We start from the raw sequence: 20,454 nt of genomic DNA, 5'->3' as shown, positions 1-20,454 counted from the left end.
TTAGAAACCAACTAGGTTTGTCATTGGCATGCACACGGAAGCTCATTCCAATGACAAACCTGGTTGGTCTCTAAGGTGCTACTGAAAGGAATTTTTTTGTACTATGGTTCTAGTGTAGTGCTACAAAAGAAAGAGATGAACGTTTCTCTATCCACTTTCCCCATGCCATGAATAATTTTGCAGACTTCTATCATGCCACCTCTTGCATTGCCTTTTCTCCAAACTATGAAGTCCCAAATGCTTCAGCCTTTCCTCATGGGAGAGTCGCTCCAACCCCTTGATCATTTGGGTGCCCTTTTCTGAGCTGTTTCCAACTCTGTGACATCCTTTTTGAGGTGAGGCAACCAGAATGTTATGTTTTGCAGTTTGGCATAGCTTTGTTGAATAGTAATAATGACACACCATTAAATGATGAGCGCAGTTGCAAGAAGAAGCAATTTGCCAGGTAGTGGATTTGAACAGTTCTTTTGAAAAAGTGGATTATGCTGGAATAATGTTAAGTGACACCCTTTGTTTTGTTACTTGCTTCTGAAGAAACCCTTTCCATGCATTTCTTTTTGACCACCTTGAATGAAGGGCCGTCCCTCCCCCCGCCACCTTCAGTAGGCTTAGTATTTTGTTGTCTTTCTTTCCTTTAATATTCTACTCAGGCAGATACAACTTTGGTGATTCTTTCAGCACAGGTAACACAGCAGTTGACTGTCTTGCTTCATGATTTATTGTAATAAGTGGATGGCTTCAAGTTTATTATTATGGTTTAGCAAGCAGAAAGTCATGGGGCTGTGTGCTTTATTTATCTTTCCTATCTCCAACTAAGTAACGTTCCCCGCATTTAAAACAGAAATGGAACCAAAATTTAAAGAGATAACTGCACTAATATCGCTTTTTAAATGCCCCATATCTTCTGTTTTGATTTTTGTTGTTGTTGGAGGCTTGTGCTTTCTTGCAGAGAAGCTTCGTCCCAGAAACATAGAATCATAGAATTGTAGAGTTGGAAGGGACCTTGAGGTCCAACTCCCTGCAATGCAGGAATCTCAACCAGATCATCCATGACAGATGGGCATTCAACCTCTGCTTAAAAACAAACAAAACCCAAGTAGGTACACTACTCTTTAGAAAGTGCTTCCTCTTGTTTAGTCAGAATCTACTTTCTTGTAGCTTGAATCCACTAGTTTGGGTCCTAGCCTCCAGATTCGGAGAAAACAAGTTTGCTCCATCCTCCATGTGATAGCCCTTTAGATATTTGAAGATGGTTATCATATCTCCTCTCAGTCTCCTCTATTCCAGGCTAAACATACCCAGCTCCCTCAGCCATAAGGCTAGCTTTCCATACTCTTTATTATCTTGGTTGCCCTCTTCTGTACATGTTTCCAGCTTGTCAATATCCTCCTTAATTTGTGGTGCACAGAATTGGACACAGTCTGACCAAGGTGGAATAGAATGGGACTATGACTTCACTTAATACTTCTGTTGATGCAGCCTAGAAGAGAATTCACTCTCCCCCCCCCTGCTGTATCACACTGTTGACTCATAATAAGCTGGTGGTCTACTAAGACCCCTAGATCCTTTTCATGTGTGCTACTAGCAAGCCAGGTGTCCTCCATCTCATATGTGTGCAGCTGGTTCTTCCTGCCTAAGTGCAGAACCTGAAATTTCTTCCTCTTTGAATTCATTTTGCTAGTTTCTGTTAATCTCTTATGGTCATTTTGAATCCCGATTCTGTCTTCTGCGCATTAGTCACCCCTCCCAGTTTTGTGTCACCTGCAATTTTTTTTTTTAAAAAAATCAAACTATATTTCTTTTAAATCATATCACAAACAAAAACACAAAAATACAAAAACCTTGCTGCATGACATTGTCATACAGTACACCCTTGCTCTTGTAGACAAATTATAAACCTAACATAATTATTTCATATTTCATTTCATTACATATTTTTATGGTACTGGAAAAGTGATCACTTTTAAAACACACACACACACACACACACAAACAAAAACACCTGCTAATTTGATGAGCATCTCCTCAGTTCCTTCATCCAAGCCATTTATAAAAATGTTGAAAGGACCCCACTTGCCAATTCCCTCCCCCCCAGGAAGGTGAGGAAACATTAGTGAGACCTCTTTGAGGTTTGTCACCTTCCCCCCACCCAAGGTGACAGGTTTTATACTGCTTGATTGTTTAAAAGGAAACTCAACATACGAATTAGCATTATTAATATCAACATCATTAATATTGTACCAGTTGGATTACAAATTAGCCTGAAGGCCTATTTCAAGCTGCCAATGATTATCTTAAATAGTGATGAGTGCCCCACTGTCTTGCATTGGATTAGCTGAAGAATATCTGAGCTACAGTCACAAATTGGGAATTTGCTTTTGGGGAATAGGGCAGAGATTAAATGTGAAGAGCAGATAAAGCAAGGCCCTCATCCCAGTGGTGGGCTTGGGATTTCAAATTTCAGTGGCACCCCATGTGATGCCAAAATTCGCCCCTGCCTGCCGCCGTTTTGCCTTCAGTCACTGCTGCAGTGCCACCTGCAGCACCCTCTCAGTTTGGCACCCAGTGTGGTCAAACCAGTCACGCTCCCCTAAATTTGCCTCTGCTTCTCTCTGGTATGCAAGGGAGAAGCTGCATCATGCTTGGACTTTTCATTGAGGCACCCCAGCATTTGTTCCACCGTGGCGGCTCTTTCTCGCAGCTCATTTCTGAGCTGACACAAATCCACCCCATTTGAGCCACAAACACAGTCCTCCTCTGCCCTATTCAATTCCTCCCCATCCCACTTTTCTCTCAGATACAAAGCAGAGGGCATCTTGATGTTAGGATTCTTTCCCCGTGCTGCAGTCATGGGATTGTTTTTATCACACGATGGTGTATGTTTTCATCCCACATTGTGGGAAGTCACAGAGACAGGGTGTTTGTATTACTGTGTTTCCGTTATGTAGGATGTTTGTCCTTTGTTCTTTCTCTTTGCTGTCTGATGCTGAAGAGGAAGGAGCTGAGTTACGATGTGTATATGTAAATAAACATAGCTTGTGCCAAATGCTGCTCTACTGAGTCTGTATGCTGACTGCCTATACTCTGCTGATCCTGAAGTGTGCTGATGCCTCTAAGGCATCAGTCGCTGTGATGTTCGGGCTGGAGAAAGATTATGAATCTCCTGAACGATCGACCAGGAGGGAGAGAACATGCCAGCCAGGTATGTATCTCTGCCATACTCGTACTCATGTGTAGGACCTCCTGACACTTGAAAGACAGGGTCGGGTCCACTAAAAAGAGCCCCATTGGGTCCATCACAGCACATAGGTAGACTCACTGAGGGTGAGGTAATGAAAAATGGGGAACCGTACCAGAATAAGGTTTTAGGCACGTTGGTGCAATGGCTTTGCACATGCCTCACATGTAAGGCAGCTAGCATCACGCATGCTCAGCACTGAGGCAAAATCAAACCAATCACAGGGAAGCAGTATTATCTATACTTAGGTGCCTTATAAGGGAAAAGGGGGAAACTAAGAGATCTGATTGGGTGACAGAATTTGTAATATCCATAATGTATATAAAAGCATGTGAGGCCCTATGTTCGGGGTCCAGTCTTTGTGGAACAATCCCGCTGGACCAAACTTCTGCGCAGAAATAAAGTTTGGATTCCTTTTTCACTCTGTCGCTTTTATGCCATTGTTCACTCATGATATAGGACAGGCTTTTTCTGCAACAAGGGTCTATGAAGGGTGCTTTGCTCTCCGAAAACTGAAGCTGATAACAAAGATGGAGCAGGGGGAGAGTAAAGTTTGAAACAACACCAGTTCAAGTCGATAAATAGGTACCGCTGTAACTTAGGAAGGTAAAGGTGTTTCTGTGCACTCTGGTTTCCGTCACGGTGTCTCGTTGCACATGACCCAGAGAGCTGCCTGTGGACAAACACCGGCTGCCTCAGCCTGAAAAGCGAGATGAGTGCTGCAACCCCATAGTCAACTTTGACTGGACTTAACCATCCAGGGGTCCTTGACCTTTTCTTTTTCTTTCTTTCTTTTACTAAACAGGTGGGTCAAATTTAACAGTTACACTCCAACATCAGCAGAGGCCACAAATTCCCCGCCCGAGCACAAAACATATATATATGTAGCATCTCTCCGCACAGGAGTATGTGAATTGAAGGATTAAAGGATCGTAATGTAAGCATGCTGTTTCTCCATGTCCCACCCACAACATCTCTGCCATTCTGCCAACATATATTGACTTTTGGGGGTGGCTCTGAGGTGTCCCACAGGCATATGGGGTATTCTAGCATAGTGTCCTAAGCCAGGAGAACTTGAGTATGGTATTATGTCCTAAAGCTTGCATTCCTAATTAAGTTACAGATGTCCAAATGCACTTCACATAAATGACCTCAGTCATCCTTGTAACAGCCCTGTTGTATAAAAGAAATAAAGGTAAGATAGGTTAATGTTATTATCCCCATAGTGAAAAGTGAGGGGGCTGAGGCTGAGAGACAGAAGCTTGTCGAAGGCTTCTCTAATGAATTCATGGCTATAGTGAGATTTGAACTGAAGGCTTCCTGGCTCACAGCTGAAAGTCCACTCTGCTCCACTGGCTATGCATATCGACAGTGTTAGTATTATATCGCTCCAAAAAAAAAAAAAAAAAAGCATCATTCTCCGTCTCTTTCTTCATTTCGAAATATGATTTTGGAGAAAAGACAGGCAGTCAAATTGTCCATCAGTCTCAAAATTGCTTCATGATTAAGGAACCTGGAGTAGAAAATAGGAAGCAGGTAGATGTTAATAAATCACAGCCCAGTGGGAGATGAGAAAAGTTACCTCTGTCACTGTACTTTCTAGACTGTGGGACATGGAAGGAGAATGCCTTAGGGATCCTGGCTGCTCCTGACATTACATTTCCTTACTTACATTTTGGAAATATGTTTACAGAAGCATTCTAAAACTGTATGAATGTCAGAAATGCATGTTTTTGTTATGACAGCAAAGTCAAAGGCAAATGCGGAGTCTAATCTTCCTTCTCAGCCATTCTGGGATGGGTAGAATTATTTGATTAATTGAGGTTTAATCCTTAGGAATATGACAAAGTTCCAATTTCATGTCGTCACTAACAAAAGGCATTCACTGAGCAAGTCACCAACAGGAGAACAAGAGATTGTGTGCATGTGTGTGCGGTCTCTGTGTGAGAGGGAGATGTGCACTTGGGAAGAGAAAGAGAGTGAGGTGTATATGTGAAGTTTGAGTGCATGAGTGTGTGAGAAACATGCATTTGTACCTGTAGTCCAGCGGTCCCCAAACTAAGGCCCGGGGGCCAGATGTGGCCCAATTGCCTTCTAAATCCGGCCTGCGGACGGTCTGGGAATCAGCATGTTTTTACATGAGTAGAATGTGTCCTTTTATTTAAAATGCATCTCTGGGTTATTTGTAGGTCATAGGAATTCATTCATTCCCCCCCCCAAAAAAAAATATAGTTCTGTATACTGTATGTGCAATTGAATATATAAAGGGGTATGTTGTGGCTATCTTGTATATTTCCTAGCACTAGGAAAATGCTTCCAGTTGTTATTTAATGAAAACAGCAGCCCCCACCAGGCAGCACATAGTTGTCTTCCTGGGACATGAGGTTGCCTGTGTGGGCGGGAGCAGCAATAACTGTACATTACCCTTCAACCGTCCCGATTTGACTGGAGCATCCCGGAATTACAGAAGCCATTCCAGCTTCTGATTGGATCCCAGAAAATCCTGCTTTTAGTCTCACAAAGCAGCAGGTTCCCATAAGAGCTCAGCACTGAAAGATGCGCATCTTTCATGTGAAAGAAGGCATCTGAACTGGAGACCATAGAAGGGGAGGAGGGGGCACTGCTGGTGGTCCAGGCCAGGCCACCCCTTCCAGGCTCGGACACCATGTCTCCTCTGCTCAATGCTGCCTCTGCCAGAAGAGGAGAAGAAGCCGATGAAGCTGAGGAGAAGAAGCCGATGAAGCTGACAAGGAGAAGCTGGAGCTGCCAGTGAAGTGCTTGCTGAGGAAGCTGCAGCCGGTAATGGGACCAAAAGATGTGTGTCCCAATTTTAATCAGTGGAATGTTGAATGCTTTACTCCAGGGGTCAGCAAACTTTTTCAGCAGGGGGCCGGTCCACTGTCCCTCAGACCTTGTGGGGGGCCGGACTATATTTTGGGGAAAAAAATATGAACAAATTCCTATACCCCACAAATAACCCAGAGGTGCATTTTAAATAAAAGGACACATTCCACTCATGTAAAAACACCAGGCAGGCCCCACAAATAACACAGAGATGCATTTTAAATACAAGGACACATTCTACTCATGTAAAAACATGCTGATTCCCGGACCGTCCGCAGGCCGGATTTAGAAGGCGGTTGGGCCGCATCCGGCCCCCGGGCCTTAGTTTGGGAATCCCGCTTTACTCTCTCTAGTGATATATCATGCCATTATCACATGCAGCCTTTCTGTTTTATTTCACACCCTTTGGAGCCTTTTTTTGTTGTTATGCCACACACCCCCCCACAGCCATTTTGTGATTGGCAGCCCCAAACACTTCTTGTGCCCACTAGTCCCACTAGTCCAAAACATTTGACACTGTTTCAAGGAATTTCATTGGTGTTGAGGAATATAAAGATTTAGTTGGCTGTTTCAACCTTTTCTGGGACTAATACAGAACTGTTCTTGGTCTTAAAATCTGCTGCAGCTGACTGCAGTACACAGTTTCTTGCACACAATAACATCCTGTTATCTTTTTATAAGCACATGAAATAAAGCATATATTTCTCTTAGAGAGCGGGGGGGGGGGGGAGAGAGATGGAATAAGAATGATAAATCACTTGTTCAATGAAAAGCCAGAATATGCTTTTATAGAACTGCCATTATGAAAGGGGATGTTTAGCTACAAAAGCAGTTGCGAAATTCTTGTATGATATTCTTCTTCCGTTCAGTTTGTAAGTTGCCTCTTAATAACAAATCAAAGAAAGAAAGAAGGAAAGAAAGAAACAGGAGCAAGATCGCTGCTGAGATCATGATTTGTGACTGAAGTACCAAAGCAATTCAGCAGTGAATTGGGATTCATGTCTGCTTTAAAAAGGAAGTCATCAACTCCATTACTTCTAATATCAAACATGATTGTACCTTCTATGCTAAATCACAAAATACAGCATTGCGAACCTTCCCAGCCATCATTTCTTTCATAGCAGCAGGAGGACAAATAGGTGCAATTTGTCTATTTTACAAGAATATTAACGAAGTTGGTCACAATGTACTCTAATAAATAATTCCAGTTTGTCTGTGGAAATATTGTGGAATAGCCTGTTTTTTAGGGTGTGTTTGTTATGTTGTTGGTTTAACATTCTCATGAAAAAATTGCCATTGATTTCAGATGCTGTCTCATTATATTGTGTGCCACTGTATTTGAGGCTGTGCAGTGTTTTGATGTTTCCAAGTATTAATATAGCAAAGGTCACCCTTGAGCATAAAAAGGTTAAGAGGTTACAAAAGGAATCCTTTATTCCCCCTCCAAAATCAATTCTCTAAAACCTAATGTGACATTCTCAAACATCTCTACATCTGTTTTCTTCATTAATAGAGAAAACACAGTTGTTATATTGGCACTTGCTGTTAGCAACATTATAATATAATGAGGACATATATTGCAATTCCATTAAAACCTGAACTTCAGACATTAATTTGTGTGTGTGAGAGAGTTGTCTGTGTGAGTTGTCTCTGTGTGTGCAATGCAGTAGCCTGAAATTTATTTTGTATGTTGCCAGCCTCAACACTGATCTGTTTTGCAAAACCATGACCAACAAGTCATTAAGTTATATTTATGCTATGGAGAAGAAGAAGAAGAAATATTATAGCCCTTACCATTTTATACAATTTCTGATAGGAGAGTTTACTAGCTCTTCAAACTGGGGTATAACAACATTTTCCAAATGCAGCCATTATGACTTGGCTCCAAAGTAGCACAACAACTTTCCTTTGCATAATGGTCCACCCTCTCCCAACCTGCAAAAGAGGTGAAGAAATTTCACAGCAATAAATTGTTTAGCGCTCCCAAGTTCCTAAACCCTTACTGTAATTATGTGGCTCTATATTACACCATATTTTAAATTTTATGGCATTGTAAAATTGGGTGAGGAGTATGATGTAGTCATAATAGAACTAGGCAATTTCGAGGATTATATATTTATAGTTAATGGCTAGATGATTCTGGACAAACTTGTTTCTTTAAGTATTTACATAATCATTTTAAGTACACACAACCTCCACGTCCCCTAAATTTGTGGGGGGGTTGTGTTCCAGGTCATTGCACATGACGGCAGAACGTGTATAAGCCCACCCCATCCGGTTACACCCCATTACACCCTGTTAGGTCCCCTTATCGTGCTAGTACTGGGTTCATGGTGATGCACGCTTGCACAGCTATGCATGTGCACAAAATGGTTGTTGCCTGTATATCATTAAATTCTCAGTTGCCACAATCATACACCCAAAAAGAATATATATATATATATATATATATATATATATATATATATATGGGTAAAACTACATCTTATGCTTAACATGCTGCTAGGTCATTCACTAGAAAGCTAGAGAGTTCCAGAAAGACATCTACTTCTGCTTCATTGACTATGCAAAAGCCTTCGACTGTGTCGACCACAGAAAACTATGGCAAGTTCTTAAAGAAATGGGAGTGCCTGATCACCTCATCTGTCTCCTGAGAAATCTCTATGTGGGACAAGAAACCACGGTTAGAACTGGATATGGAACAAGTGATTTGTTCAAAATTGGGAAAGGAGTACGACAAGGCTGTATATTGTCTCCCTGCTTATTTAACTTATATGCAGAATTCATCACGCAAAAGGCTAGACTGGATGAATCCCAAACCAGAATTAAGATTGCCGGAAGAAATATCAACAGCCTCAGATATGCAGGTGAAACAACTTTGATGGCAGAAAGTGAGGAGGAATTAAAGAACCTCTTAATGACATAGCTGCCAAGTTTTCCCTTTTCTCACGAGGAAGCCTATTCAGCATAAGGGAAAATCCCTTTAAAAAAGGGATAACTTGGCAGCTATGCTTAATGAGGGTGAAAGAGGAGAGTGCAATTATAGTCTGAAGCTCAACATAAAAAAAACTAAGATCATGGCCACTGGTCCCATCACCTCCTGGCAAATAGAAGGGGAAGAAATGGAGGCAGTGAGAGATTTTACTTTCTTGGGCGAACCTTAGAGCATAGCTGCCAAGTTATCCCTTTTTTTAAGGGATTTTCCCTTATGCTGAATAGGCTTCCTCGTGAGAAAAGGGAAAACTTGGCAGCTATGCCTTAGAGACCGAGTGCCCAAACTGCAAACCAAAACCTACTAATTAATTGCAAAGTGCCCAGAGTTGTTGAGATTTTAGTTGAGCTTTTTACAGGGGGATCCCCAAAGTTGTTGAGCTTTTGGGGGGAGCTGCTGACAAAAGTCTTGGAGCTTTTGGGGGGGGTCACAAAAGTTGCTTTGCTTTATGGGGGATGCCCCAAAGCTGCTGAGCTTTTGGGGGGGGGGAGAGAACAGAAATAAATGACCAATAATACCTTCGCTGGAACTAACACGCAGCACTGACCTCATTGTCCGCCAAAGTTGTCAGCACAATTAGAGTTAAAAAACAAATGCTGCTATGCCCAATCAGAAACAGCCACTGACGCAACAAATTGGAAAACAGACCAATTGCCAAACACAATCTCTGGCTACCGGCAAAAAAATAAAAATAAAAAAGTTTCCGGGTTTCAACAGCAGACGCAAGCTGCAGCGTTGGGGGGGGGGGATGGGCCAATGGCGTGCATGCCAGCAGTGAGGGCTCTGCATGCCATGTGTGGCAAGTGTGCCATAGGTTCGCCACCGCTGCCATATAAAGTCAACTTATATACAGTGGTACCTCGGTTTATGAACACAATTGGTTCCGGAAGTCTGTTCAGAAACTGAAGCATTCATAAACTGAAGCGGACTTTCCCATTGAAAGTAATGGAAAGTGAATTAATCCGTTCCAGAGGGGTCCGCGGTGTTCGTAAACCGAAAATTCGTAAACCGAGGTGTTCATAAACTGGGGTTCCACTGTACAATGCAAACAACACATTTGTTACTATACAATACAAAGTACATTCAAAAGCTAAGAACTTCCTTTCTACTTGTAATATATATGGTATTTTCAGGCTAATTTCACCTCCAGGTCAAACCTGCAAAGTTATTTCAAAAGAACTCCAGCATGGGTTGCTGTTGTCTATTTTAATTAAATCACACCAAGTGAGATGCATGGGGGTGTACCAATTTCAGGTTGTCAAAAAGAGGCAAATCTGCCAAACACAAATATAAGAAGAAAATGTTTTTTGTGAGATTGTAATGTGATGCATATTCTGAACATATTATGCTATAAATGACTAGAAATGGCTTGGACAGTAAGCTGATTTTTAATTAGCCAGTTCTTGACATTGTCGTGTTTGTAAAGCTTACATTTTAAATCATCCGTCAGCTGCAAAACACCACTATGGAGCATGACATCCAATTATATTAGTAAAATAACCTGCATAAAGTAGATGGATGAAAACCTGAAAAGGATAAATTAAACTATACAGGAATATGGACCCAAAGCACAACACGACTAGTTTTGCACACTAAAGGGAGCTTGGGACTTCTCAACTTCTGCAATTTTCATCTGGCTAGCATGACATTTTTAGACTTTCTTCTTACTACCATTTCAGATGCCTATAATCCACACAATCTAGCATCTCTCTGTGTGTACATGTGCATGACCTTTACTGATATTGTAATCTGCACAGGTTGGTCCAGACTATTTCAATTTCCCATCTGAAAAGAAATAATTGAGAAATGAATGATACAAACTAGAAATAAGAATTAGAAATGAATGAGTTAGGAACTCATTTGTTCGTATTTCCATCCTTTTTGGAAATAATAAGTATTCATTTCATTTTGGATTTGTTTTCAAAAGCAGATGGGTACCCCATTTGTGCCTAAGGTGGGTGACTATTATGAAGCAATATGTAGAATTGTTGTTGTTTAGTCGTTTAGTCGTGTCCGACTCTTCGTGACCCCATGGACCATAGCACGCCAGGCACTCCTGTCTTCCATTGCCTCCCACAGTTTGGTCAAACTCATGTTGGTAGCTTTGAGAACGCTGTCCAACCATCTCATCCTCTGTCGTCCCCTTCTCCTTGTGCCCTCAATTTCCCCCAACATCAGGGTCTTTTCTAGGGAGTCTTCTCTTCTCATGGGGTGGCCAAAGTATTGGAGCCTCAGCTTCAGGATCTGTCCTTCCAGTGAGCACTCAGGGCTGATTTCCTTAAGAATGGATAGGTTTGATCTTCTTGCAGTCCATGGGACTCTCAAGAGTCTCCTCCAGCACCATAATTCAAAAGCATCAATTCTTTGGCGATCAGCCTTCTTTATGGTCCAGCTCTCACTTCCATACATCACTATTGGGAAAACCATAGCTTTAACTATATGGACCTTTGTCGGCAAGGTGATGTCTCTGCTTTGTAAGATGCTGTCTAGGTTTGTCATTGCTTTTCTCCCAAGAAGCAGGCGTCTTTTAATTTTGTGACTGCTGTCACCATCTGCAGTGATCAAGGAGCCCAGGAAAGTAAAATCTCTCACTGCCTCCATTTCTTCCCCTCCGATTTGCCAGGAGGTGATGGGACCAGTGGCCATGATCTTGGTTTTTTTGATGTTGAGCTTCAGACCATATTTTGCGCTCTATGTAGAATTATTGGAAATCAAATGGCACTGCAATGATCATTTGTCCTCTTTAAATCTAAATCGCAATCCCCCCAAAAACCTAGAAATCAGATTGAACTGGTTCACCAATAAAATCCCCTAATTAACTTTGAGAGAGTTGTTATTCAATAGAGTCCTGCAAATCTGAGAGGGACCCCTGGGGTAACAATGCCTTTGCTGGGATGGAGTGGAGCAGGGCTCTCCACATCACACAAAGAGGCCTAGGTGTTTGTTCTATGTTCTCTGTTCCAGTTCTCTCACTGCACCAGAAGTTACTGGTAGCAGACCCACTGAGCTCTCTGGTCTGCAGCAGCTGCTGCTGCATGCCTAATTAAGAAAACCATGCGGCTGATCCATATTGTATCACCAAGACTTGGATGAGTGAGCTGGGTGGGCCTCAGCTGTATCCACCTAGGTCTTCTTTTTTGAAATAATTCTTATTTGATTTTACAAGTGTAAGGTTTTAACAATACCAAGTACACATCTGTATATAGAGATTTCTCTGAATCACCAGACTTCCCATCCTACCCTCCATGGGTCCTATTGTCAACATTTTCAACTGCACATTATTTCACAATCTATAGTTTGTATCTGTCCATAGTGTTTCTTACATGGCAAGTGTTATTAGAATCCTGCTAATGTTTTCATCTGCTTACAGATAATAAATTATATATTTTTCCCATTCTGTCTTGAAGATTTTGTCTTCCTGGTTCCTAAGCTTTCTGGTCAGTTTTGCCATTTCAGCATGGTCCAACACCTTAGTTTGCCATTCCTCTGGTAGTCTTCTTTTCATCTCTGGGCTAGTAACACCCATGCAGCTGTCATTGTATACATTAAAAGTCTTTTCTGCTCCTTTGAGATGTTGGTACCTACAGTTCCTTCAAAAATAAATAAATAAAGCTTCTGGTTTTTGTTTGTTTGTTTGTTTTATAAAGGTTATTTTAAACATTATTTTTCAATTCATTAAATTTCGTATTAGCCATAGCCAGTCAGTCAATGTTTATTACGGCAAACAGCCAGCATATCAAACCAGAAATTCTGCATAATTCTCTGCATAAACAATAAAAATGACTGATATGGGGTTTTAACAGTCAATATACTGATTGAATATACAATACTTAAAATATAGGTCCAGCGGAATAAAACAGCATAAAAGAATAAGAGATTTAACTAAGAGCTGTAGCAGCAATATCATTATATATCATTTCAGTGGAATTTGCTCCCAAGGAGTGTGGTGGAATCTCCTTCTTTGGAGGTCTTTAAGCAGAGGCTTGACAGGCATATGTCAAGAATGCTTTGGTGGTGTTTCCTGCTTGGCAGGGGGTTGGACTGGATGGCCCTTGTGGTCTCTTCCAACTCTATGTTTCTATGATTCCCAGAATGCTTTTATTACCTTACATGACCACCACATATGACAAAAGGTACCTTCTTTTTCTTTACGTTTCCAGCAGGTATTTGTACTCGTCTTATACCTTTTTGCTAACTTACTAGGAGTCAAATACCACCGGTACATCGTTTTCAAATAATTTTCTTTCAGCATACAACATGCTGAGAATTTCAAGTCAGTTTTCCATAACCTTTTCCCCTCCACCTGGGTTTTCAGTACTGAGTTAAACTGGGGGTTGACTGCTGGATGAAACAGAGACTTAACAAAGTACACCAGTGATAAGGAGGGTCTCTCATACACTGGATACTTTGTGAACACTTCCTTCACCACAATACCTATCCTTATTTGACATTATATATCCTTATTTACACATTGGTACAGGAGTGGTGATACAACATGATGGAACTAACTTCATTGCTATGCTAGCTACCGTGTAATAGTGCTGAAGAAAAGATTTGGGCAGGTTGGCATACAGGGGTGAAAAGAATCCAGTACTTTAACTTTACATTTCTAGACAATTCTGCAAATTCAGGAACCCCCCCCCCCTCATTGGTTTGGCTCATCTTAAGATTTTACATCACCTGACTTCTTTTTTAGGGGGGTAGGGGTGGGGTGGGGGGTAACACATAGATACCTCTTATATCTAAGCAAGACTTTCTGGCAAGATTTTCCAGGAGATTCGGAAGTGGGGTGGATTTCAGAGGCAACAAGGGGACCGAGAGAATAACAGACAAAACAGGAAAAGCGGTTTTTGACTGCAGAGGTTTACACATTGGTTTTCTGCTTTCATGGAACCCTTCTCAAATGGATTTGCTTGCTGAAGTGCCCTGGTAAGTCTGACACAGAAACCCTGCACATTGCAAAGGATTCCGGACAGCATTCTATCATACTGACTAATTATTATTATTATTTACAACAGCTTTTGCCAAACTGGTTTTCTTCAGATATCTCAGCAACAGCACCGAGGCCTGCTCAGCTATCCCATTTTATTCAGAATAAGTGTCACACTTCTTCCAAAATAGGTGGAAGGGCACCAGGTTGGCAAAGCTATAGGGTGCTAACAAGGACTCTTGGTGTCACTTCACCCTATAGGATCTAACACTGTACATTAGAAAGCAACTAATGTGTTCTTGCAGGTGTTGCTATGGGGGGGGGAGTTCAAAAGATCAGTAGTCTTTTCTGGAAATCTTGTCGGCTATTATTGATCTTCCATTTGGGAACCCTTGATAGTTTTCCAAGGGGTCCCAGAGTTCCCAGAACTCATTTATAGAAACAAAAACCAGTTAGAAAGTCAGTGTAAGGAACCGAATGACCTTTTTGCTCTTCTGGGTTGCTCATTTACCAATAAAGCCATCATTATCAGCAATAATCATTCTATTATTTGTTGCCACCTTGTGGCCAAAAAGCAACAGCTGTTTGGCAAAATAAAATGAACTCGAGATGGAGATCAGTAGTTTACCAGGCTGAAACATCTATGAACTCAGCCTCCAAAGTGAAACTTTTTGGGTACACCTAGATTTCTGGTTTCCCCTTCATTCTTTAAATTCATAATGGTTTATACAAACATAAAAAAGGAAGACAATTGTGCTGCAAGTTCAATCCTCTGCTGACATTCACCCACAGCAAAATATTAGGGTTTTTATAATGCAGCCATTATCTCAGCAACAACTCATCTGCTTTTTCTCTGCTCCACTTTCCTATTTTTATTCAGAATAAATAAGCAACGCTTCTTCCAGCTCATTTTATTCCCTTTTCCTTCCAGAATACCACTGGGCACAGATTAAAAAATCAAGATGAAAGTGGGCTCCTTTAATTCCCTCTCTCCCGATTTCTTTTAATTGGAGCTATTGGGAAGTTATCTTGCCTCTGGTGATATTGAACACACTATGCTCTGCTCTATAGATGAAGGTGGCTGTTTTTCTCAGAGACGGGCAAGACTGGATCACCAGGTAGCAATCCCATGAGTCTCTCTTTACCTTTAAATCTCTTGGAGAACTGGAAGCGAGGCAGTCATGACTCCTCATCTTCTGCATCCTGATACCCTTCTCCCCTTTGCTCACCTGCCTTAATCAGCAAGTTGTGAGGCATGCCACACAGCAGGTGGGGGGGGCTGGACAAAAGGGCATAAAGAAAATGCTGTGGGTTAGGCCACAGATTCTGTGGCAGATTTAAAGGTGCAAGGTAATCTCCACTCCTTCACCCCAGAAAATATGATTATGATATAATCAGTGACCGTGAAGAGGAGTCTGTTTCCTTCCAGATGTCTTCGGACTCCAACTTCCATTGGCACAGCCAATGACCAGGGATGATGGGATTCATAGTTCAACAATATTGAACCGAGGGTCTTCTGGCGGTTCCCTCGCTACGAGAAGCCAAGTTACAGGGAACCAGGCAGAGGGCCTTCTCGGTAGTGGCAGCCACCCTGTGGAATGCCCTCCCACCAGAGGTCAAAGAGAACATCAATTACCAGACCTTTAGAAGGCATCTCAAGGCAGCCCTGTTTAGGGAAGCTTTTAATGTTTGATTTCTGTATTTTAATGTTTTGTTAGAAGCCACCCAGAGTGGCTGGGGGAACCCAGCCAGATGGGCGGGGTATAAATAATAAATTATTATTATTATTATTATTATTATTATTATTATTATTATTATTATTATATGTAAAGAGCCACATGCTCTCTATCCCTGGAATATAACAAACCATCACTTCCACAAATGTTAAAGATTGCTGTCAATCAAGTGGGGCATCTTAAATATGTGGGAGTAACTGGACATGAGAAGAGCTCATACGAGCCAACTCCTAGGGGCCAAGGGAGCTTTGGGCCCCCAATAAAATATGTGAGGGGCCAGCCCCCCCCCAAGTTAATGGGCATGCCATTCAAATGGTATGTGTGCACAGTGTCATGTGACTGATTATGTGAGATGGGGCTTACCTGCCCCCCAATATTTTATTCAAGTTGGCATCCCTGGAAGAGTTAGAATCATAGAATCATAGAGTTGGGAGGGGCATCTAGACCAACCCCTTGCAATCACTCCATGGGTGTGCTAATCACAGGTGGAGCCAGTAGCTGTAGTAACAGCTTAGTGCCCTGACTATATCTGCGATAAATGAATGTTAGCCAGTTCCATTGTTTCAGTAGTTGTCCAGTGTTGTGTCTGGACTATTTGGAGTGACTTAGATCAATGGGGGTACTTTGTATCTGTAGATATATGTATCTGAGAAGCCTACAAGCTGGAACTTATTTTTCCGTGTATAACTTCGTACCTAACCGTTTGCCGAAACTATTGCATACATAAGAGTAAAAGATTTGGACCTTACTCTGCTTCTATGTGGTGGACAACTTTTAGGGTGTCCTGGTTTTTACTTTTTGAAATAGGGCAACCCTAATATAGAGCAGGCATTGGTGTAATATGGGAGTTTTGGTGCAATTCTCCTTATTTCATCAGATAGGGTTACGAGAAAGAAAGTTTTGAAGGATTGCAAGGAACCTTTGGCATCAACTTAAAGTGATTTGTTGTTGACTTAAATGTGTATGTTTTTCTTTACCTTAAGGTCACAGTATTGATTCTGGCAAAATACTGTAAATATTAAAACCCCAGGTCAATAAGCTTAACACTAACCTAAAAACATCAATAAATGCTTACCATCTGAAGAGCTGAAACAAGATCCTTATCTAAGACTTGGAGACTCATCACTTTCTCAGAGCTGGGAAGTTTGAGCATGTGTGTATCTGTTTTCAATGGTGTTAAATGAATATCCAAGGCTGTGAAGCTCAGCAGAATTTCAGTAGGAATTCCCATGGAAATCAATGGGACTAGCATCCCTATTAAAACACAAGCACACATTTTAGGGTCAGGGTGGGACAAACAATTTTTTTTCCTGATTTATTTTGAAAGGCAGTCATATTTCAAAACCAAAAAATGGGTGTGGGGGGGCATTAATACAGCAGTCATAAACATGTGTGTCCAGAAATAAAACTCATTGAACTAAGGCCCCATCTGCATTTAAGGCATACCACTTTAAACAGAAATGCCTTCTCCTAAAGAATCCTAGAACTGTAGTTTGTTAAGAATATGGAGAGTTCTTAGAAGACCCCTGTTGGCCTCACAGAGTGAGAGTGGTTTAACAATTAATCCCTCTTCCCAGGGAATTCTGGCAATTGAAGCTGTGTGAGGGGACTAGCTAGCAACTCTTGGCATCCTTAATAAACTACAGTTCCCAGGATTCTTTGGGGGAGGTCCTGACTGCTTAAAGTGGTATGATGCTGACCTAAATGTATAGTGCAGAAGGGGCCTTATTAGACTAGGTCCAAGTAAGCTCAGATCAGCTGCATAGTATCTTTACACAATATAGTGATTGGCCTCAAATCTGGCTCCTGCTTTCACAGGACCAAAGTGCGTACATTGACTCCTATGTTGGTGGGCTCCTTCAGTCGGTGTGCCTGCTGACAGTTATGGTAATGGACCTCAATGGCAACAAGTAGCTGAGAAGTGCCTGGGATTTAAACCTCTTACAGTGCCCCAGAGTAATGCTGTCTTGCGAGGCATTATAGGTAATTAAACTGGCAGCCAGCTTCCACACCCAGTTGCCCAGAAATATAGTTTGCACTTGTACTAGCCTTTTGCACACAAGTGCATTAAAATTATTATATTGTATTGTATTATTAAATTTACATGCCACCCTTTCTCCAAAGGAGGAATGGTGACTATTTCAATGATGAAATAAAAGATCAGATATTAGTAAGTATTAAGAATTCAGATTTTAAAATATCTGAGAACATAAGTAATGAGCTTGGCTCGTTGTCTTATCTTCATGGTGGGAAGAGCTATTCTGGTGGGTTTCCTTCCATAGTGATTATTCAAGAAAGAAAGGTGGGGATTTTGAAGTTGAACGTAAGATAATGGAAGAAAGAGACACTGGGGGGAAAGCTGTCAAAAAAAAAAAAAAACTTCTGGCAGAGTTCCTGTCCCTTTAAAGGCTTGAGATATGCAGAAATGTAGCAGATAAAGTGATGTGAAATGCTTCCCTTGCTAAATGTTCCCTCCTCAAGCAGCTTTTAAAGGCATAGGAAGACTTCCAGAAAAGAGGTTTGCCATGCAAGTGTCTGTCAGGGGGCGGGAAAGTGTGACAAGTTTTAATGTAACAAATAATTGTGTTTAAAACATTGCTAAAACAAGCATGCCCATTTTAATTTAGGAACCAAAGTCATTGTCTTTCTTTCTTTCTTTCTTTCTCTTTTTCTTTCTTTCTTTGTTTGTTTTTAAGCATCTATTCTAAAGCCCCATTGCAGAACTTGAAGGTCAATGAGCTAACAGTATTGGACTTAAGCAGAAGAACTATTTTCCCCTCACATACGGTATCTATATATACCCATATTCATGTTCATGTTCATAAATATAATAATATTTCAGTAGAGCTCTTAAGAAAACATTACTCTGAAGGTCACTTTCACATTTTTATTAAGCAGACTGCATCACATCATTCTAACATTTCCTTCTCTGTGGACTTCACTCTTTTTCTGTATTTCATACCTTACTCTCTTCTGCTTTCCCTTTGCCAACTGCAGGTCTCATGCCTCACTTGCTTCTCCACTTTCTCTCTTTCTCTCTCAACACCCCAAACCAGCTCTTTCTGTGTGCTCACTGATCCTCCCTAAACAGCCATATCTTATTGCTTCCTCTTCCTCTTGTCTTTCCTCCCTATAACATTGCTTCTGTTCTCCTCCACCACAACCTTCTATCTCTGTTGCCTGGGCCTTTTTTTCTTCCTACACTCCCTAGTAGTTTATCTCCTTCATAGCAGGACCATCTGTCCCTTACATCGTTATGAAGTTTTCCTGTGATACACAAGCCTTATGGTACCCACATCTCTTACGCTCTTCTGTCACTTCTTTTGCCTGTCTCTCCCCTGTTTTCATTTCTACTCTTCCTTGATGAAGTCAGTGGACTCTTCCTTGATGAAGTCAGTGGTCACAGCATTGCAATATTTCCCTGACCCAGCAGTCCACACACTCATATGTTGATCAGCCTTGCAAGAGGATGGAGAAAGCTCTATCAATTCCATTAAGTGGATCTCAATATAGGGAGAAGATGACAACACCGTTCCTACTTTCTATTGTCAGATTGGTGTGTGTGTGTGTGTGTGTGTGTGTGTGTGTGTGTGTGTGTAAAACTTATTTCTGTTGAGGGCCACATTCCCTCAGGGTCACAGGTCAGTGTCTACCCTTGTCATATGTGCTTATGCAAAGCAGTAGGAAGCCATTGCAAACCATAGGTATTCAGCACGCCTTGAAAACCTGGGTGGAGTCATGGTACAAATGGCCCATGGACCTAGTGTTGCACAACCCCCATTTATAACAGATTTATTGTCTGGGAAGCAGAAGATCACCTGACTCCAACCCTGTCTGTAGTACTGATGGTAATGCAGAACTACTTCTGTGGCATTGCTGCATCTGATCAGTTTGAAGGTTTGAAGGACTGTTCTGGTAGTCCGCAATTCATGTGGATTCAAGCTGTCTACACAACCCCGGGCGTCTGAAATTCAAGACAGTTATTGCATTGAGCAAGTTGAGAATGATGTATTGGATGTTTCCTGCTACATTTCTGATGCACTGAAATTCTGGATAACTGTTGCTGGCATCCATATGTCTCAAGAACAATGGACCACACCTCTGTGGGTGAAGCCAAACCGTTGCATTAGCAGTACTGAAATAAAATGACCTCTCCGGGGTGCACGCCTGGGCAGTGTGTATGGAGGTCCTGGGCTGCCCAGATGGCAATATCCCCCTCTCAACCTTGCTGATGTGGTCCAAAGGAAAGCAGAGCAATATGTTTGGCACCAGCCTGGCTGCAGGAGTTGCCGGAAGGAGGTGCCATCCAACTCTCTTAGGGACTCCACTCTAGATTTATGTAGGGTTTGCTCCTTAGCCTTTTCTTTCCCCAGATATATCCCACAAGGCAGAAGAGGTTTAAGAGTTTTCCTTCTCCTAGATGAGCTACCTTACCTGATGGACGAGCCTCATCTGCCCCTCACTTCCCTCCACACCACTTACAAGAACCACCTTATTGGCCATTGGACCCCTATTGTTCTTGTCTGCTCAATCCACCAGAGCCTCTCTTCACATGCAGGGGAAGTCCCTAAGTCACTGAGGGTTTGAGACCCATTGGCTACCTTCACCTAGTTTATCCAGCCAGTCAAAGTTTCCTGTTTCCCAGGGTGTGGCCACTGTCAAATGCTGACAACTTCTGGGAGCAACTGTGCTAATGGTGAGAGCTAAGTGCAGG

This window comes from Zootoca vivipara, chromosome 9, assembly GCF_963506605.1.
Source record: "Zootoca vivipara chromosome 9, rZooViv1.1, whole genome shotgun sequence".
Taxonomy (NCBI): Eukaryota; Metazoa; Chordata; class Lepidosauria; order Squamata; family Lacertidae; genus Zootoca; species Zootoca vivipara.
The sequence above is the reverse complement of the archived record's forward strand: the minus strand, read 5'-3'. Positions refer to the sequence as shown.